General features: G+C 36.8%; 1 long non-coding RNA gene and 1 other non-coding gene across 2 annotated transcripts; one reads left to right on the forward strand and one right to left on the reverse strand.

The window, feature by feature from the left end:
* Positions 1-209: 209 nt before the first annotated feature.
* LOC133789743 (uncharacterized) lies at positions 210-3,463 on the reverse strand. The gene is made up of 3 exons (XR_009873678.1): positions 3,296-3,463; positions 3,108-3,175; positions 210-479 (listed from the first exon to the last, which is right to left on the reverse strand). It is a non-coding gene; the product is annotated as an uncharacterized LOC133789743 (long non-coding RNA).
* A 7,132-nt stretch (positions 3,464-10,595) lies between these two features.
* Positions 10,596-10,702, forward strand: LOC133793199 (small nucleolar RNA R71). Its single transcript, XR_009874655.1, has one exon. It is a non-coding gene; the product is annotated as a small nucleolar RNA R71 (small nucleolar RNA).
* The last annotated feature ends 12,371 nt before the right edge of the window (positions 10,703-23,073 follow it).

Below are 23,073 nucleotides of genomic sequence, written 5' to 3' on the forward strand. Positions count from 1 at the left end.
ACCCATTCTTGGACCTTGTTACACACCAACTACAGTGATAATTATTTAAAAATGTCTAAACATGATAACTTATTTATCAGATTAATTAAAGAATAAATATCATTTCAAATTCAAATCTAATTTGAATTATCGGAAATATCTTTTTCACATTATTTATATAAATAAAGTTATTAATTCATTAACGACTCGTAAAATTTCTTAACATAATTTGCGAAAAAACATAATTGTTTGCTAAAATAAAGTAACCAAAAATCCATAATAAAAAAAAATTCAAAACATGCAATAGTTCATAAGTATGTGCATACTTAAAAGTGAATTACATTGTCATAATATAAAAACATTCAACAAGCCCAAAATAAATTCTTAATTATCATATGGGTTCTAGTCCCCAAAACATAAATTCCCAAAAGTTCAGTCCACATATGCATCCTCGAAGATAAACTCCAACACTCACTGATCCACTTTGCCTTTGAGCTTACCTACAACACGAAACAACTAGGTAAGCGAAATACTTAGTAAGAACAACTTAACAAACATAACCACATAAACTGAGAAAGAACTTAAACCAACTGTAACTAGGAAGATAACCAACCAAGAATAGGATTCTGGTGAAATCGAACCCTAACATACAATTTAAGAACGTGCGAACGTTCTGGCAAACTTATAGTCATGTCTCATAACCAAAATTCATATCTTGAAAATACACCTACACGCAGAAAATCCTAGAGCATACATACAGTCTTAACTAGTAACATACATAACATTCTTAACATACTTAACATTCTTATCATGCATACTTAGTTTTCTTACATACTCATTAATCTTAACATACATACTTACTTACTCATTCATCTTAACGTAGATACTTACTTACTCTTTCATCATAACATACATACTTACTTACTCGTTAAGCTTAACATACATACTTCCTTACTCATTAAGCTTAACATACATAAATACTTACTTACTCATTAAGCTTAACTTACATACCTACTTAAGGTTCTGGAGGAACAATCAAACATAACTTCACATATCTTACCATAGCGTCGACGGGTGCAAACTAGTTACATCGGTTACCCAGACTCCTAGAGGAGTTCGACATACTTTCTTAGTCATAGAGATTTGATTCCGGAGTCAACTTACTTATGTGTCATGGAGTTTAACAGGACTCTTATGTCACGAGCGTTAAATCGGACATTTTACATATTGTGCAACCAACTTAGTTATGTGTCACGGAGTTTAACCAGATTCTTATGTCACGGGTGTTAAACCGGACTTCTTACATATTGAGCAATCAACTTACTTATGTGTCACGGGTTTTAACCAGACTCTTATGTCACGGGTGTTAAACCGAACTTCCTACATATTACATAGTCATCGGTGGCAAACTAGTTTCTTACTTAGTTCTCGGTGGCTAGCCGGAGTTCATAGTCGTCACAGTAGCTAGCCGGACTGCTTACCTTAGTCATGAGTATGCGAACCCTTCTAGGACCACGGTCATAAGTAAACCTTCTAAGAAAAGTTCAAATTATTAGCTTATATCTTAGTTATCTAAACTAGTCACGATCGTGTTGTAGACAAGCATATCATAAGTTGTCTTACCCAAATTCCTTAGTTCTTGCTTGTTGAAATCTTTTATCCAGAAGTGAGACTTCCCGCTTAAATAACACTGTAGTGAGACCACACAATGACTCGGATTAATTATGGAAATTATCTAAGATCTTTCATTCTTCATTTGGGCATTGAATATCTAATACTTAATTCTTATCATTTCCAAAACATTACTTTCACTATTTAATTTAAACTGGTAAAGTCTCCCTTTTTTAAAAACTTTTTTCGTAAGTTGAATTTTTGGCAAAATACCTTAAACTATCATTCACGTATTCTGTGTCATAAGGATGGGAACTAGGCGAAAGCCTCGCGTCAAAACTTTTTTTAGGATAAGAAAACTTACCTCTCAAAAATCACTTTTCGTTAAGGTTCAAAATTGCTACCTTTCAGTTTTTACGGAAAACTTATAAAAATCATTTCCCTTAAACCGTGTCACATTTTTCTCTAAAAGTTTACATGAGTCATTGTACACATCTTAAATAACCCCCTTAAAAATTATATAATTTTTGGGATGGAAAAACCCATTCAAATATTAAAAGCAATATGGGCAGTGCCTGCTGCCCAAAAATATTTCGCAGATTTTATGGTAACTTTGAAATTTTATTTCTCTTACACCAAAGCCCAGTTCTTTATGAAATTTTATAGGGATTTTTATAATTTTCTAAATTAGCTTCCTTAAAAGTTTCATAATATTTGAAATAATAAAACTTATCAAAATGTTTAAAACTATCTGGGCAATGCTTGCTGCCCAGAAGTTTTGTTTCCAGATTCTAGGGCAAACTTTGAAAATTCATATCTCTTATACCTTAACACATTTTCCCTTAAAAAATTTCAGTTACCCTTATACATGTTTAAAATAACACCCTACAAAATTTCATAGCTTTTTGAATATTAAAACCCATTCAAAAGTCAAAACAATTTGGCCAGTGCATGCTGCACAGAAATTTTCCAGATTTACATCAAAATGTCAAAACGTGCATAACTTGGGTTTAAAAAATATATTTTTACGATTTTCCAAAGCCTATCATCAAGTACTCAAAAATAACTATGCAAATACACAAATAATTTTCACAAACAAAGGAAGTAGAGTGCGATCTAACCCGTTGGAAGCCAGACCACAAAATTTTGGCAGCATGCATTTTTACACAACCTAACAACAATAAGCATTTCTAGCATAACCCTAGCCACATGCATACATGCAAATCATCAAATCACACTACCTCAACCTTAAGCATAAAATTAACTCCAAAAACCATTAAATTAACCTATACAACCAGATCTACCAACATAAATCACAAAACTCAAGAACAACCATAAATTTCTACCTTTGATAGTTCTAGCTTTGAGGTGTGTTCCTTAGCTCTTCAAAACCTTCCCTTGGTACTCTAAACTCTCAAAACCTAGCCTCAAGTCCCACATGCTGATTTTTAAGAAAATGACTAGGGTAGAAAAACTTAAATGAGGGAGAAAACATGCAAATTACCAAGATCTCTTACCTTGCTTTCTCTTGATCACCAAAGTGATAAATCCTTAAGATCCTACCCGTACAAGCCTCTCTTGAACCCTAGAACACAAAATCAAAGCCATGCATGGCTATTAGCTCACATGCATGCAACATAAACTATTAGGATTTCGGGTTTGAAGAGAAAAAGAGGAGAAGAATGAGGTAGGTTTCAAAACTTACTTTACCTAAGTGTGCTCTTGATCTTCTCCCTCCTTCAATGCGGAAATGAGTGCTCTTGGCTCATGGAGAGAAAATTTGCATAAATGGAGAGTAGAGAGACTTGGGATTTCGGTTTTGGGGAGAGAAAATGGAAGAGAGTGTTTTCCTTGAGGAAAAAGAAATTTTTGGAAAAAAAATGATTAGAAGTGTAAGAGAGAAATGATTAGGGTTTGGCCAATGAGTGGCTAAGGCTCTTACTCTTCCCTAGGGTAGATGTCATAGCCTCTTGAGAGCCATAGGAATAGCCTTGCCCCCCCCCCCCCTCCCTCTCTCTCCTCCCTTGGAAAAGACCTTTATGCCCTTACTCATTTTTACCTCTCTCATTAGACAACTCAAGGTCCCTTTGGTAATTTTACTTATCTAAAATTCCCTAAAAAATTTCCCTATAGTTTTTAAATATCACCAAGCATAATTAATTAAATTAAATGTGACTCAAAAATAAATTTTGTCACATATCACATAATTTTGGTAATTTTATCAAATTGACCAAAATGCCCTTAGAGGCCCGAGCAAGAAATTCTCATTCTTAAGCCCGGTTGATTGGAATTCAAACCTCAATCAATTTTTCTTAAACTTATTGGCTCGACTATAAAGTCCCAATTGCCAGAAAAAATTGATATTTTTATGCCATAGTATTTCCTATTTAATTAATTCGAGATTTTTACCTGATTAAGCTTTTTGACCTGGTCCACTACCAAAGGTCTCGGTTTCTAAAAACCAAAACTGCACTTACCACAATATTGCTAGCATTCAAACATTACGAACTTCTTGTAACATAAAATGTTCTCTTGAAATGATACATGATACAGGGAATTAAAATACCTAAAACTAAGGTTTACTCGGTGCCCTAAACGCGGGGCGTTACAATTCAAAATTAATTTTCTTAATTATTTAAATATTATTTTCGAAAATACTAGAATAATTTTTGGAAAATATAATTAATTTGTCTCAATTACATATTTGACCCTCAAGAACAAATTTTTTCCAAATATGCCATTTTCCTTATTTTTCCCAATTTCAATTCTTACCTTGAATAGTGTTGATAGAGCCATCTCGGAGACCTAGGGACCTATAATTTCAAGCTCCAAAAAATTTAGATTATTAATTAAAACTCTTTAATATAATAACCTTAATTAATATTATTCCACTAAAAATATGATATTGCACTCTTGTAATTATATACATTTACTTATTGAGTACTTTTAAATATATAAAAAATGTCCATCGATTTAATCACTACATACAATTCAATCTTTTATTAATGGTTCATAATTAAAGTAGGAATTAATCACTATTTAACCTCTTTGATTGTATCTTGTTTCCTTAAGTACCATTAACTTTACAATTGAAGGTTAATTCATAAACTAATTTATGAATTTGAGCTCAATAACATTTTAGTTCCAAAAGCCAAACCTAAGAGAACCATTATTCAATTCCTCTCGGAAAGGTATAGATTCTATATTTGTATATTATGCTCCCAGCCATTTACATCAATAAGTTCCCAAAACAAAAGTTTTCAACTTGATCATTCTGACAAACCATAATGAGTGAATTAAAGGACTAATATGACATAAACAGGAGTTCATAATAACTTCAAGATTAAGATCAATTTTTATATGATCATCTTATTGATATGTTTAATTAATTATAAATTAAATGGTATTAATAAGTATTAATAACATATCGGGTCCCGTTCATGTATAACCACTTTATACAAAGTACCTCCACTAAGATGTCCTACTACATCAGTAATCTAGATCTAGATTATATGTATTCATAATGCTAGTTGTTGACTGCCTTTTTCGCAATCAACCCTAAAAAAAAAGAGAGATTAAAGTAATAAGCGAAGAGAACACAAGGATTTTTATGTGGTTCAGGTTATAAAAGAACCCTAGTCCACGAGTCTCTGGTATTAAAATGTTTGGAAGCTTGTGAGGGAAAGCTTCAATGGAGTATTCTCAGGCAGTGTTTAGGTTGCTCTGAGTACAAAGTCTTTTTCTCTCTAAAAAACTGAACCCTTTACAACGAGACTCCCATCCCTATTTATAGAGGCTGAGGTCACTAATATTAATCATAAGTAATTAATACACATTCTTCCCATTATTGGGGGATTAATACACTTCAATGCATTGGGCTGCATTGAATAAAGACCACGGCCCAAGCGAGATTTGCGAGGCCCACTGCAGAAAAGTACCTACTTTATGGGGAACATGCCCCTAGTACTGTCAAAGCATGTTGTAAGTGCCTCCGTGTCAGACGGCGTAGTTGGTAATCAAAATTGGAAATTTTTTTAAAACTAAAAATAATAAATAACAAAATAAAATGAAGAGCAACAAAGAACAATAAACTTGATTCAAATATATATATGAGAAATTAGGGGTTTTAATCTCCTCTACTATCCACTGTATTATTCCTTATTGCAATCACAAAGATAATTCTTCTCATTAAGATGAAAGACATGCAAAAGTGTTAAATATTCGGGATAAGAAATATAAAACTCGACCTAATGCAGGTTCTCTATATTTCTATGAGAAATTAACAATAGGAAGCAATGAACTCAGCCCTAAATCACATAGACCAATGCGATACTCTCGTTCTAAATTGAAATCTATGTCTATTCAATTTTAGCATATTCAAATCTCACTTCTCAGATTTTGATTCAAATTCTTAAATAGCATGTAAATGGTGCACAGTCAATCACATACACAATAAACACAAATTGAATATATCTAGATGAAGAATAAATAGAAAACTTGCATTAATTCATAATAAAGTTTCAAAAGATTCATTTAAAAACCCTAAATAGAATTTAGTTCATGCTCATTACTAAGAAATCCATAAACATGAAATTAACATAAACTAAAAGTAAAAAAGAGAAGAAAATAACTCTAAATGATAGATCCAATCTTCATCCAAAGCACTCCCAAACCTCTTCTCCAGTCTAGGTCAGCCAAAAGTCTCTCTTTTCCTCTCCAAAATCGTGATTTAAACCTGATTAGCGTTTCTCCTAAACATGAAATAATCAAAACACCCTTCATTAAAAATCTGTATTTTTCACATTTCTAGACATATCTTACGGTTGTAGGATAGCATTCCTGCGATCGCAGTAATGCCCTAGAAATGCCCAACTTTTCTGGAATTGCGGCCGCAGAGTCATATTCCTGCGGTCGCAGAAAGTGCTCTGAAACATTATTTTCCACCAATTTTTGTCATTTTGTTGGTTTTTCCACCATGTTTCCACACCTAACTCACCTAAGCCCTTCGACACCTGAAAACACACAAAAACAAGTGTAAAATAGAACAAAACAAAAAAAAACTAAACACCTAATACTATACCTAAAAACACATAGATAAATGAGTCTAAAACTTGTTTATCAAACTTCCCCAAACTTAACATTTGCTCGCCCTCGAGCAAAGAAAATAAGACTCAAGACAAACTAAACAAATAAATACAGACACTAAACAAATGAATCAAGATAACCACAATTTTTAAGCCTCAAAATTTATGAATGACAAGCATATATAATTCTCAAAAAAAAACTGACAAGTAATCTAGATTTTCAATCCAACCACTTCTTCAACTTACCTTAATTCATTGATCATTTTTTTCTACTCAACCATGAACAATAAATAGCACACATTTAAAATAATTTACACACACTGAATTCTCCCCATCAAATCCCATATTTCCATATGCTTGCTAACTTATTATTCTCCACTAATATAAACCAATGCATGTTCAAGAATCAAAAGGTATTTTAAAGCTTGTATTGAGGGGCTTAGGTAACGGTAGATAAGATAGTCATTTTGGCTCAAATATACCATAAGCATATAATCCAAACAAACCAAATCTGATATGCACATTGTAATCCAAACAACCCCAACTTTCCCTTTATTTTCCAAGATTGAGAAAAATTCACACTAGATATATCTTTTTTTTTCTTTTTTCTTTTCATTTAACTACACTTCCCCAAACTTATATTTTTCGATGTGAGCAAACATAAGAAGTGTAGTTTATTTTCAATCTCAATTTTATTTTTCCCGAATTTTTCTCTCAATCTTTCCTTTTATTTTTCTATTGTCACAACCAAATCACAAAATAAAACCCATTACAAATAAATCCTCATTTATATTTATATGCTCATGGTATAAATTCAGGGAATGAAAAATAATAAAGTGTTCAATTAGGCTCAAAATAAGTGTTTAACAATAAAAAGTTATATTTTTAGGCTCAAAAAAGGTAACTAGGGATAAATTAATCAAAGTTGGCTTGAAAGGCTCAAACGTTCCAAAAAAAAACACCTAAATCATTTTCCTAAACATGCATTGTCTATGATTTCGCCTCAAATAGTATGCAAGCAAGTTCTAGAATTGTTCATACATTCTTTCCACATTCAAAATTCACCAAGTGTAAATACATTTAAATCCAAGAATTTACCAATCATGATCAAATATTCAATTTTACAATGAATTAAAGTAACCCAAAAAGTGGTCAAACTAAGCACATAGATTTTCTTACAATCAAATATATTTTTCTCGAATTATATTACAAGTCATTCACGTATTCTCATCGTCTAATCATTGTTATCTTGATTCGACAGACTCTCTAGATAACCTAACACGCAACATAATTAACAAACAAAACCAAACACAATTTAACAAAACACCAAACTAAACAGAAACTTGACTCAACTAACCTGACACAAATAATTAAAATAAATCCCCCTTCCCCAAACTTACCAAAAACATTGTCCCCAATGTTTAAATAAAAGCTAAGGAAAGGAACCTTACCTAACTTGACTCATGACGAAGGACCTGCCTCGTCATCCCCCTTAGTTGTAGGATACCCAAAGTTAGGTAGTTGTGGATATGGTGGAAATCCACTAGTGTCATTGCCAAAATGAGTGGCAAAGGCTTGATTATAAGCATATTGGTTCTGCGCCACATTGACACTCCATAAGTGGTGCTGCTGGAATTGAGACACCAAAGTGTCCATCCTTTGGTTTATGTTCTGGGCTTTTCTCGAATTTTTTTTAAAAAAATGTGATCCTACGACCGCAGGACACCCTTCCTGCGGTCGCAGGATTGACCCCTTAGCGATTTTTCAATGGCATCAGGGTACCTGATGCGGTCGTACAAAGCTGACCAATAGGCCTAGAACACTGAAGTTACGGTCGCAGGAAGTGGTTCCTGCGGTTGCAAGTCTGCTCCACAAACAACAATTTCTTTCTTTCTTTCTTTTTCATCATTTTTCAATTTTTTTCACATATTTCACGATTCTAGAATCAACAATATTTACAAGAAAATTAAAATTAAACAAAAACTAACTAAAAAAGTAAAAATTGTCTCAACTAAAATTGCTTAAAAACTTAACGAACTAAAAGAACTTTAAATGAACTTGGGATGCCTCCCATTGGCACTTAATTTAACGTCTCCAGCTGGACATTCACTTCCTTCATTAAACTTCAACTCGGGTCAAGTCCACCCCCTCATCCTTTAGAGCCATAGTGTCATAAGAAAAAACTTGCCTTTTGATGTTGTTAATCGTCGGAGCCTTCCACCGCTCGTGTAGCCTTCGAGCCTTCCCACTATAGAATTGTTTCAAACAATGATGAACTATTCGACTACCAATTTCAGCATTGGTTTTTCTCTTGGTGGTTTCCAAATTACTACCACCACTACATACCACATCAACTCTACAACAAGTTGGAATATTAGTTGCTACAAAAACATTGAATGTTACCTCTTCGTTTTGCACTCGCAACTTCAACTCCCCCTTTTGTACATCAATTAGTGCTCTCCCTATGGCTAAGAATGGTCTTCCCAAAATAATGGGAATGTTTGCATCTTCCTCCATATCTAGAATAATAAAATCAGTAGGGAAGATAAATTTACCAACCTTAACTAAGATATCTTCAATTACTCCATGAGGTTGCTTAACAGAGTTGTCTGCCATTTGTAAGGACACAGTAGTGGGGCGAGCTTCTCCCAATTTCAGCTTCCGAAAAATAGATAAGGGCATTAGTTTACACTAGCCCCTAAATCACATAAGGCCTTGGTCATAACAATGTCTCCTATTGAGCAAGGAATCGTGAAACTACCCAGATCTTTAAGCTTGGGAGGTAGTTTCTTCTGTAAAATAGCACTGCACTTCTCAGTAAACGCCATTGTCTTATAATCCTCCAACTTCTTTTTCTTTGACAAGATTTCCTTCATAAACTTCATATAGCTTGGCATTTGTTCAAGTGCCTCAGAAAAAGGTATGTTAATGTGAAGTTTTCGAAAAATGTATAGAAACTTCAAAAATTGCTTGTCAAGTGTCTTCTTTTGAAGTCACTGACGATATGGAATCTTGATGTGGTGCTCATAGATCACTGGTGACTGCTTCTTCTGAAGGTTGTCAATAACCTCTTTTTCTCCCTTACCCTCATTCTCAACTTCAACTATTGGTGCAGGTATACACTTCTTGACTGACTCTTCCAACTTCGTTCCACTCCTCAAAGAGATTGCATATCATTGCTCTTTAGGATTCACATCTGTATTACTTGGAAAATTTCTTTGAGGCCTAATTTGTAACATATTTGTCAACTGACCAACTTGCATCTCAAGATTCCTGATGGATGAGCAAGTTTCTATCATAAATTGAGATTGAGAGTTGGTCAAAGTTAACAGTGCAGCTTGTAACTCATTTGTCTTCTCTTGAGAAACAGGTAGTACCGGTGGTTGTAACGGTGCTTGAGGTGGAGCTTGAAGCATAGGCTGTTGAATTTGTTGAGGACCTTGATTATTTCTCCATGCAAAATTAAGTTGATTTCTCCACCCTTTGTTGAAGGAGTTGGATAATGGATAATTAGCTTGCCTATTGAAATTTTTCATCATATTCACCTATTCCAAGGGAATGGAATTGTTCATCTCAACTACCATGCTCTGCTCAAATGGGTGAGAACCACCACAATTATGACAAACTGCTTGGATTTGCATGACTTGAGTGGCCTTAGAATTTTGTTGCAATTTCTTGGTCAATGATGCAACCTGAGCAATGAAAGCGATAATAGCATCCAGCCTATGCATACCAACTACCTTCTTATTTCTATCTCGTTCACTAGGCCACTGATAGTTATTCATGGCCAATTCTTCAAGCAATGCATAAGCCTCATTAGCACTCTTGCTCATGAAAGCACCACCTGCTGCAGCATCAATAATGGTGCAAGTCGTCCCACACAAACCATTGTAAAAATTATGGACTAGCATCAATTTTTCAATCCCATGATGAGGACACTTCCTCAAAAGCTCCTTAAACCTCTCCCATGCATCATAAAGAGACTCTCCATCAAATTGAGAGAAGTTATTAATTTCCCCTCTTAACTTTGCAGCCTTGGATGGAGGGAAAAATTTAGCAAGAAATTTTAGAACTAATGCCTCCCATGTAGTAATTGAATTGTCTTGAAGAGAGTTCAACCAACTTTTAGCTCTATCTCGCAGTTAGAATGGGAACATTCTCAGGCTACTAGCATCGTCGGTGACCCCATTATATTTAAAAGTTCCACACAGTTACAGGAAATTGGATATATGTGTATTGGGATCCTCAGTAAGGAGTCCACCAAACTGGACAGTAGACTGAACCATTTGTAGAATCGTCGGCTTAATTTCAAAATTATTGGCTGCAACTATCAGCGATTGGATGCATGATTGTACTCCAGTAAAAGCGGGGAGTACATAGTCTCTGAGTGTGCGAACTGCTGGCTCAACAGCGTCCCCATTCAACACATTGCTTTGATGTTGGGTCATCTCTGCTAACTATTTATGCTTTCTGTTCTGTCTACAAGTCCTCTCAATTTCAGTATTAGTGGGCAAAAGATTGCCAGTCCCTCTATGTCGCATATACCAATTGGCACCTAAAATTAAGATTCTCAAACACAACAGTTATAAACAATTAACACAGAAAAACCAAATTAGAATAAAAAATAATTGTATTTATATTAATAAAAATCAATCCCTGACAACGGTGCCAAAAACTTGTTGCGAAAATTTAAAGCTACGCAAGTATACATAATCACTTTTGTAGTTTATTTCGGTAAGACCGAAACCGTTACCATGGAGACTGATTATCAAGTACCAATAGCCTATTTTATTCTCTATTTGGTAATCGAAATTGGAACTTTTTTTTAACTAAAAATAATAAATAACAAAATTAAATGAAGAACAATATACTTGCAATAAACTTGATTCAAATATATATATGAGAAATTAGGGATTCTAATCTCCACCAATTTTTGTCTTTTTGTTGGTTTTTCCACCATGTTTCCACACCTAACTCACCTAAGCCCTTCCTCACATAAAAACACACTAAAACAAGCGTAAAATAGAACAAAACAAAACTAAACACCTAATACTCTACCTAAAATCACATAGATAAATGAGTCTAAAACTTGTTTATCAATAGTGGGAGTGTGAATTGTCAAGTCGTACACTCGACAACACTGTTGACGAATCACCCATAAAGGTTGTCAAATGATCCTCTTGCTCTGCAAACCCGCATTTGCTGACACGTTGCATCCTTTCTTAGGTCCGAGAGCCAGAACCTCGGACTTGGGAGATGATTGGAGGACGAGAGCCTTCGCCTTAATTGCTCGACCTGGGGAACCTCCAGCTCCGAGGATGAACCTCGGGAAGTAATCTACTTAGGCACCCTCAGCCCACTGTCAAAGGCAAAGTCTCACCTCGGAGGACCCTTGCTCTGACTTGGGGCCTCGGGCTGTAACATGCCTTGACGGTGTCTATGAATGTCTGAGCTAGTCATTGGGGGTTGCCATGTGTCGGAGGTGAAAATACAGATAGCACTAGTGAATCGTACTTACAGTATTTAATCCAAAGATTCCAAATAACTTTGTTTTACTACGAACTGCTTAAATTCGTTCCCTACAATCTTAATCCTCCCATTCCAATACAAGATTGTAGTCACAATAAAGAATTTGGGAATTTTCTGATATTCATATAATATTATTCTAATAATAATAATAAACAAACAATATATGAAAAAATTTATTTCGATTATTTATTTCATAAAACATTGTTCAAAACATATGCTTTAAAGGGCACTAATCCCAACAATCTCCCACTTTTCCTAAAGAAAATGAGGCATCTCCCTCAAACACATATTGCTAACATGATCTTTAAAAGACTTGGTAGACAAAGTCTTAGTAAAAGGATTGGCAAGGTTATATGCCAAAGTATCTTCATAATTGCTACATCTCCTCTGTGAACAATATCCCTGATCAAGTGATATTTTCATTCAATATGCTTTCCCCTCTTGTGACTTCTCGGTTCCTTCGAGTTAGCTATTGCCCCATTGTTGTCACAGTATAGGACAAGTGGCTTATTCTTATCTGGAACAATTTTCATATCGGAATAGAACTTCTTTAGCCACACAACCTCTTTGGCTTCCATGGAAAAATCAGCGATATTGGTTTGTTTAATACTACACCAGACCACAGCTCCTCCACCAAGTATGAGCACTGATTGAAAATCATAATCAATGTATCCAGTGGGGTTCAGGTCACCACTTCAATATACAAGCATATATTCTTTAGTTTTTCGAAGATACTTGAGAATATTCTTTACTGCAATCTAATACTCAATCCAGGATTGGATTGATAACGACTGACTATCCCTACTGCATAACAAATGTCAGGTCTTGTACACAATATGGCATACATTAGACTGCCTACCGTAGAGGCATAGGGATACTATCTCATATCCTCTTCTTCCTGAGGTGTTTTAGGACACCGCTCTTGAGAAATGATAATTCCATGACAGTTTGGCATATCACCCTTCTTGGAATTTTTCATACTGAATCTTTCCAGGTAACTTATCAAGTACCTTGAGACAGAGCCAAAACTTTGTTCTGACGATCCTAAAGGATCTTTATGCCTAGAACATAGTTTGCATCTCCCAAATCTTTCGTTTGGAATTGCTCAGCTAGCTATTTCTTTACTTTTGTCAATGTTCCCACATCATTACCAATTAGTAGGATGTCACCAATGTAAATAACCCGGAATACCACAATGCCATCTTTGATTTGTTTGTAGACACAAGGCTCATCAACGTTTTGTTCAAAACCATACATTTTGATTGTGTCATCAAATCTTAGATTCCAAGATCTTGAACCTTGTTTGAGTCCATAAATGGACCTAAGAAGCTTGCAAACTTTTTTCTCTTGACCTTTTACTATGAACCCTTCTGGTTGAGACATATAAACAGTTTCGTCAAGAAAGCCATTCAGAAAAGCTGTCTTAACATTAATTTTCCATTACTCATAATCTTTGCAAGCAGCTATGGACAAGAGTATGCAGATGGATTTAAGCATGGCTACAGGAGAAAAAGTTTCTTCAAAATCTTCCCCTTCTCTCTGAGTGTAACCCTTGGCTACAAGCCTAGCTTTGAAAGTTTCCACTATCCCATCTGCTCCTTTTTTTCTCATGAATATCCATTTGCTACCAATGGGTTTAACATTTTCTGGAAGATCTTCAAGAGTCCATTCGGAATTGGAATACATCGATTCCATTTCCAAGTTCATGGCATCTTGCCATTTTTCTTTGTCAGAATCTTCCATTGCATCTATGTATGTCAATGGATCATCTTTGTTTGTGTCAGACACAAGTATCTAAACTTCATGTTCACAATGAGTTGATTGCCTAACAACCCTCCCACTACAACAAAGCTCTCTATTGTTCTGACTAGAATTTGTGGTTTCCTCTTGTCGTTGTTCATTAGAAACATTTGGTGATCTTATTACTTTATCTGAGACTATCTCCTCCAGTGCAACCTTACTGTAAGGTTTGTGATTGTTAATATAATCATATTGAAGAAAAGTATCATTTTTTGATACAAATATTTTTTTATTTATAATTATAAAATATACCACCTCTAGTCTCTTTGGAATATCCCACAAACATGCACAGTTCAGTGCGAGATTCTAATTTTCTAGTCTTTCCTTTCAGCACGTGTGCTGGACACCCCCAAATATGAAAATGGTGTAAACTAGGTTTAGTACCATTCCATAATTCCAATGGTGTCTTCTTGATAGAATTGGAAGGAACGACATTCAATATGTACATTGCACATTGAATGCCATAGCCCCAGAATGACAGTGGCAATGATGAGCAACTCATCATTGATCTAACCATGTCTAATAACATCTTGATCCTTCTTTTAGAAACATCATTCTGTTGTGATGTTCCTGGTGCAGTGAGTTGGGATTGAATTCCATGCTCACACAGGTGGTCCTCGAATTGATAATCTAGGTACTCTCCTCCTTGATCAGATCGAAAACTTTCAGTGATTTACCTAATTACTTTTCAGCTTCAGCTTGGAATTCTTTACACTTTTCAAAAGTTGTAGATTTCTTTTGCATCTAATATGGGTAACCATATCAAGAATAATCATCAATGAAGGTGACAAAATATTCAAACCCTCCTCTATCTTGCACATTAAGTGGTTCACACACATCAGTGTGTACGAGTTAAAGCGGTTCTATGGCTCTTGAACCCTTTACAGAGAAAAGCAGTTTGGTCATCTTGCCTTCCAGACAAGATTCACAGACTGGAAGAGAACCAAGAGTTAATTCTCTTAAAGGTCCCTCCTTTGCTTGTATATTAATTTTATCCAAACCAATATGCCCCAATCTCAAATGTCATAGATATGTTTCACTGTCAGAATCAATTTTTAGACGTTTAATAGATCTTGGGTTTACAACTTTAAACATTTCAGAGTTGTATATAGACTGCTCTTTTGATTTAAGTTTATACATCCCATCGTTGGATTTTGCATGATATATTTCAATACTAGATCTTGAGATAACATTCAAATTATTATTGAAAGAAATATCAAAACCTTGTTCATGCAACATAGAAACTGAAATTAAGTTCCTAGTAAATCCAACAATAAAATAAACATTGTCAGGTTGTTCTAGACGGGTTGTTCCAACTGTTTTGGCATTGACGACCTGAACACTGCCAACCCTCATAGTCACCTCCTCATCAGCAAGTTCCCTTGAAGAACTAAGAATCTGTAAAGAAAAGCAAATATGGTTAGTGGCACCAGAATCAACAATCTAGGATGATGTATCATCTTCCACTAAACAGGATTCTAAAACAAGTAAATCATATTTACATTTCTTCTTTTCTTTTAGGTGTGAGAGATACTTAGGACAGTTTCTCTTCTAATGACCCTCAAGTCCACAATGAAAGCATGTCCCTTTGGGTTGCTTTTTGTTGGAAGTTTTGTTATCTTTGTTCACCTTTCCTTTGAATGACTTTTTAGGCTTCCTTTCCTATTTGTCATTTTCCTTGTCTTGGGATTTCTTTCTCTTCTTATTTTTCCCTTTGAAGAGGAAGGTTTAGAATGAGCAACATTTTCTTCTTCTACTTTTGAATTACTCTTGTTGAGTTATTCAAAAGTCTACAACTCATTTAACGGTTGGATCATATTATACTCTAACTTATCATAACATAGTTGGTAGTAAATGTGTAAAAAGCTGGAGTGAGTGACTCAAGTATTAGCCTAACTTGAGTTCTCTCATCAATGGTTGCTCCATGAACTTCCGCATCATGCATTCTACTGATCGTGTTTAGAACATGTTCTCTGACAGAAACTCCTTTCTTCATTTTCATGTTCTAGTAGCCTCATGTCTGCATTGATCGGACTAATGTCCAAACATGGTTTGAAAAGACTCCCATATCTCATATGCAGTCTCCATGACTTCATGCTTTTTTCTGATTACATCACTCATACTAGCAAGCATGTAACACTTATCCTTGTTGTTGGATAAAATCCAAGCATCATACTTCTCCCTAGCAGTTTTGGGAGCAGTGGCAGCAGGGACCTCAGGACATTCCTTACTAAAGACAAACTTGTGGTTCTCACAGATCAAAACAATGTTCATATTTGATTTCCATTTCATAAAATTATCACCAGTAAGTTTCTTGTTTGCAAGTAAAGCAGTAATAGGGTTTGAATTCATCATTGTTGAAATAAATAAATAAATTGAATTTAGCATATATTATGAATATCAATAATTTTTCGAATAGTAAATATGATGCATGAATGCAACAAATTTTAATGGACCAACCTTAGGGTAGGTCAGACTAATCTTAAATTAATTTTGAGACACTTCTCAAATTCACAAGTGAAAACTTAAAATCAACTATCTTCTCTTTTGACTTATGAACAACTGATTGTTCGTTCAAGATTAACTAGTTTGCTTGAAAGCCTAGTTAAGCTTTGTGAGTGTAACCCATTATTTTGGATTAATGAATTAACTCAAGAGTGTGCCTTAGGGTCAGTCCCACTTGAAATACATCATCAATCCTATTCTATATAGAAGTTAACCTTGAATAATAACATAGTCTGAAACCTTCCTTAGGGGGACGCAAACAAAGGCACCTCGAGGCCCATCGATATTAACTAATAATGGAAACCATAAGAGTTATTGTTATTACCCCTTCTCCCACTCACTATTTTAGAATATGTGTTTTCTCAAAACATCCTATGCTTTTTAATTTATTAAATTAATCAAATTAATTTACCAAATGATATTCTAATATTTACTATTCTCATTAAGCATTTAAGTCATTAAACAAGAATTAATCATCTTACTAAATAGGCCCTTAAACTATCTAGTCAATAAATGCTCTAATTATTAAGAATATCATTTGCCTGTCTAATCAAAATAATTATCAAATAGGTCTTGAAATTAACACTTAAAATCAATTTACCGCTTTATTCTAGATTAATTATATGATTCATTTAATGCATATAATCAAATAGGACGTTCCTAATTCAAACATGCTTCTACTCAATATGAGATGTATGCTTGAATTAGATATATTGTGTGGGTAATATGAATGGCATGTTATAATGCATGACAATGCTATTAAACACTTTTAATACATTCAAACATTTAAATAAATAAATAAAACAATAAATAAGTAAATAAATGCGAGCTGGGTGTTTTGGGTAATTCTATAAAAAATTACAATACTTACAATAATTTACAAAATAAATAAAATAAAACCAAGGCATCATGTAAAATCTCCATCTCCATCTTTATGGGCTTTCTGTTATTTTTATGTCATCTAGCCCATTTTTGAATTATAAATGACTTCAATAATTTTAAACATTCTTTTAAAATATTGAACTTGGCTAATAAAAGCCTAATGGTCATTTAGGTCCAATTTGAACTTGGGCCCCTTAATTCAAAATTTAATTAGAATTTTAAAATACCAATTAACAATTTGGGCTAAGCCCACGAATTCAAAGAAACCAATTAATCACTATAGGGCTTGGGTTAGGAGCCAAGTGATAATTAGGTTTACAATTTTAGGGCTTGGTTTGGTGGGGCAGCTCCAAGAGCCACCAGCCACCAAGTCATAAAGGCTCGAGCTCAACAAGGTAGATAGGGGCTCGGCTAGGCACATAAGGCACCCAAGAGCCCAGCTCCAGGTGTGCATGACGTGGCATGTAAGCGCAGGCAAGCGAGTAGGTGGGCACGCAGGCAAGAAGACGCGCGAGTAGGCGCAGGAGTTGCACAGGGGATGTGACATGGGATAGGAGCAAGATGGTGCTCGGCTGGGCAGGCACGAGCCATGCGCAGGGTCGTGCAATGTGCGCCAAGGGCATGGCTGGGCGCGCCTGAGGGACGCACAAGGTGTGCCAAGGGCGAGGTGCAGGGCAACCACGGGGCTGGTGCGACTGGGCAGCCACGGGGCTGGGGTTAGGGTTTTCCGAGAGGGTCTCGGCACCCTTTAGGGCTCGAGGCTCAAACTGATCTCTTAGGATGCATGATTTTAGTTCGTTCCTGAAACCAATAGTGTATCTTAGTGCAATTTTTTTTCAAATCAAGAACCAAAACATATTTTAATCCATCATATAACCAATCTCCATTTATTCGTAAGACTAAAATATCTTGATACGTCCACCATTCACAAAGTTCACAAACCAAGTAAAGAAATAAATCAGACTAAAACCAATATGCATACAACGAAACATCTACAACCACATTTTATGAACATGAAAAGAACTTTTGAGCTTATCGAATAATGCTATAGAAATTCCTTGATCAAATGATTCGTTAGCCATCTCAAACCCTTATTGTCTTGCAAAACCCATTAGTGTGCATTTGTACTTGGCACCTTCCAAAGCCCTATCTTGTACGCGCTTCCATACCACTTGAAGTTCTTCCTTCATCCTTCTTGAGGAAATCTTATCTCTAAATACTTCATACTTCTTCTTAAAGCTTAACAGTCCTCCTTCCCAGACCACATCTTGAATGCACTAATTGACTGTCACACAATGGTCCACTAGATTTTGTATGCTCCATTCTGTAAAATGCTGCATCCTTATCCTTCGTACCTTTCTTTTCCTTGAGTCTTGTTCAAGCAAACCTTAAGGGCTCTAAGCATACAAACCATACTAGCTACTGTATACATGCAGATAAGGCACTAAAAATACGTAAGGCAAATAATCACATAACCAAAACAAACTCAAAAAAAAAAAGCTTACTATGCAATAAGTCGAGCTTGTCTCCAACAGCGAGAGTACATGTCAGGATAGTCTACAGGAAATAAAACCATTTCTCTGATACCAACAGTAACACCCCAATTTCTTGAAGTGTTAACTGACTCTTACAATAATTAGTTTTTGAAATAAAAACACCTTTTTTATAGGAAAATTCATCGTGAATAACAAACCAAACATTTGAAATAATGAAAGTCCAGAGTTTCATAGTTATCATAAATAAAGTATACTAAAACAAACTTTTAATTCTGACTATAAAACTAAAAAATCGTTCCAAAATACTTAATGAATTTCCCACTTAGTAGGCCCGATCCCTTGTGGTCGTTAAATCCTTGACATGTACACCCTCCGCCAAAGCTCTCCAACTTATTGCGTTGTAACCACATCTTTGCATTTACTTGCATATAGAGTACCCAGCCAAAGCCCAGCAAGAAGAGCTGTGTAGGACACAACCCCAAAACCTTAACCAGGAATTTAAATCAATAACTACAAAGACAAACATAATGTAAAATGAAATATCGTAGCCTAAGTTGAGTTGGACAAGTGTAGTGAGCACATTATAACATAACCATGCAATTTCAATATATCATAAGCATGCAATTTCGTAACATAGACAATAATTTTTAAATGTAAGCATGTCATGCAGTTATCACATATACACACCAAACACATAAACCACAATTACATGTAAGCTATTAAACATAATCATACACTCGAAAATTCATATATTAACATAAACATATCATAAAAAGACAAGTTCTACCATAATAGTACATCAAGCGTACACCCTGTGTGCAAGTGTCCACTCTTCTTACGTCAAAAGCAACAGTGATCCACACACCCTAACATGTCTCTTCAAGTATCCTCACTGAGACTAATCATAACACATAACATCAAAGTTTTAAAAACCTCAACCAAACCAAACCATCTTAAGATACACTAATATTCTTTAAGGCTAATTCATCCCCACATTATTCTTAAGAAAGTCTTAAAACTCTACTACATAAAGCTCCAAAAAGGTAAAAACTTATATCTAAAGGGTGCTTTAAAATCCCAAAAAAAATCATGTTTTTGGGCAACTAGCGCAGTCACGCTCATAGAGCACCAACGCAAACCAGCCATGTAGTGCAGTCGCGCCAGGGCTGGGCACAGTCACTCTAGGTCCTTATTCTGGAAATCGCATATGCGATTTTTAAACTTAGAAATCGACCCAAATCGCAAAATTCGACTTTGAACCTCTACCAAATCAATACTAACATGTTTCTAACATTAATAACTTGTACAGATTCAACTCTAAACATGTAAACAACCTATAGTTTCCATCAAACATAATTGATAACCCATTCTACCTTCAAACCCAAATCTGACATAAAACTTAACAGTAAAGTATGAACACTTACAGATCAAAATCTAGATGTTATCCAAAAAATAAGCATGGATGACATGGCAAACATTTAGTACACGTGGCTAACATCTGGCAGAATTCGTGCTCGACTATCGACCAGGAAGACATCTATTGTCACGACGTTCGATCTCTTCATACAACCAGTCTGGTCGTACGCATGCTATACGCGGAGAAGATCTTATGCAGTTATGATAGTATCCGAAATTATCTCCCATGATTTCCTGAGTATCTGATTATTTAGGAAATAATATTTGTAACAAATTAATGTAAATCCTCCTTGATCCTATAAACAGAGAAGGAGGGCTCAAGGGAATGGGATCTTCTTCTTCTTTTTTGCTTTCGGATCATTGGAGATTAGAGTTATCCTATTTGATATATTGTATTGTTCTTCAGAGGTTGGCGAAACTCATTGAACCCTAGTTCTTTGATCACTCCTTTGAATCCTATATCAATAACAATTCAAGTGGACGTAGGTTATTACCAGATTCTGGGGTCGAACCACTATAAACTCTTGTATTCTTTATTATTTCGTCATCATATTATTTCCAACGTGTTTGTCCAAATCAAGCATATTTGACTCCGTGTCAGTTGGCCAAAATCAGGGTCAACATTCTGGTGCTTTCATTGAGAGCTTGATACATTATAGTTGAAAGATCAATGGCAAAAACTACCAGGAAAACTGGACAGGCAGTCGGTGCTGCACCATCTCACCCACCTCCTCCTCCTCCAAACGTGGCTAAGGATGAGCCACATTTGGAATTTGATGAGGAAGAAATGGACTCCAAGACACTGAAGAATACCCTAGGGGTATTGCAGGATGAACTGGGCAATCTGAGGGCCAGCCAGGAAAGTGCTGTCGAGATCATGGCGCGGCAGCAACAAGAAATTGAACGGCAACGCCTGGAGCTGAGTGAAAGACAGGCGGAGATGGACCGTCGCCAAAGGGAGGCCATGGCAGCCCTCGAGGCAGCCCTACAACTGGCTAGGAATCAAGCTGCACCTGCCTCGCAGCCTGATCAACCTGCGAATGGGCCACCCCACAGGGGTCCCAATCCTAGCCCGCCTATCCAACCCTCAAGCACACAAAGGCCTGAGCAGCCACCAGCGCCTCAAGATGATGTCCCACTAAGGGACCCTGAAGCACAGCCTCCATCCCAAGCTAGTAGCGGCAATCCCTCGCAGCAGAGGCAGAATAGGGCCAGGCAGCCGCCTCGTAGAGGACAACGTCCTCCTGGTAACAGAAGGAATTCAGAGTCGGGCTCTGCGGTCCGGGGGCCCCCACGGCATGATAATGCACGAGGACCCACCGACCAACGCAGGCCACCCTCTAATGCTCGGGAGGTTCCAGCCCGGGAAAGCAATCGAGGCAACAGTCGATCCCACCATAGCCAATCAAGATTCAGAGATGGCCATGGTTATAATAAGGTCGACTCAAGCAGAGGAAATGCCGGTCGGAGGAATGAAGAAAGAGGTGGAGGCAGAAGCCTGCCGCCTAGGGATGACCAACCTGACAGACGGGACGCTGGGGGGCAGCCCAGACAAAACAACGTCTTCAACCGGCTCGGAGCTAGCGAGCAGCGAAGGAGAGACGAGGATTGAAGAGACGTACTCAATGATCGTCGGCAATGGCAAGATGAGAACGTCCCCCCAGCACCAGAGGCCACGGCGATTCCTGGCGCCGTGCAAGCCCAGATAGATGCCCTCAACCAGGCGGTATAGCAGCTGGTCAGGATAGCTATGGCAAAAAGTCCTGGCAAGTTTAAGATGCCTACGCTTCCGAACTTTGATGGGTATGGTGACCCGGTATCTCATGTCAACAAGTTTGAGATACAATTGGACATTCAGAAAGTGTCCGAAGACGCTCGGTGCAGGATCTTCCCTGCAACACTTTCTGATGTCGCGCAGGAGTGGTTTTTCAAATTCCCTCCTACAAGTATAGTTTCCTGGGAAATGTTTGTGAAGGAGTTTTACGGACAATTCTACGCGGGTCGTGTGCACCCAACTGAGGCAAACCAGCTGGTTGAAATACTCCAGCAAGACGGAGAACCACTAAAGGACTACATCCAGCGCTTTATGCGAGCAGCTGCTGGAGCAAAAACAGTGGGAGACGAAGGCAAGATGATGGCCATAACCGCAGGGGTTAAGCGCCGCACGCCTCTCTGGGACAGCCTCTGAAAACATGGGGTTAGAACTACCCAGGAATTCTTGGATCGGGTCGATCTCTACATCAAGCTCGAAGATTCCATCGCCAACGAAGGAAAGCCCCCAGGCAAGGACAAGGGGACTGCCGAGCCCGCCAAAGCCGCCAATGGGTCCAAGCCCAATGGCAAAGGCAACGGGAACGGCAACGGCAATGGCAAGAATGGGGGGAAACGTCCACACAATGAGCCTTCCACTTCTGACAATAAACGAGCCAAGGGTAATCGTTATGAACCTCGGTTCACTAACTATACTACCCTTATTGAGTCTCGGGGAGAGGTATATCAGGCCACGAGTTCCAGTGTGCCTTATAAGAAACCTGCTCCCATTCGAAAGGATATTTTGAGAAGAGACACTACCAAGTTCTGTCGTTATCATAACGACTACGGACATGATACCAATGAATGCAACCAGTTGAAGGATGAGATTGAGTTCCTTATTAGACAAGGACACTTGAGAAGATATGTACGGGCCTTGGGAAATTCCCAATGAGAAGCTCCAAATGGCAACGAGCAAGCGCCCACACGCCAACGCTCGCCACCTTTGCAGCCTGATCCCG

Source organism: Humulus lupulus, chromosome 7, assembly GCF_963169125.1.
Source record: "Humulus lupulus chromosome 7, drHumLupu1.1, whole genome shotgun sequence".
NCBI classification, from domain to species: domain Eukaryota; kingdom Viridiplantae; phylum Streptophyta; class Magnoliopsida; order Rosales; family Cannabaceae; genus Humulus; species Humulus lupulus.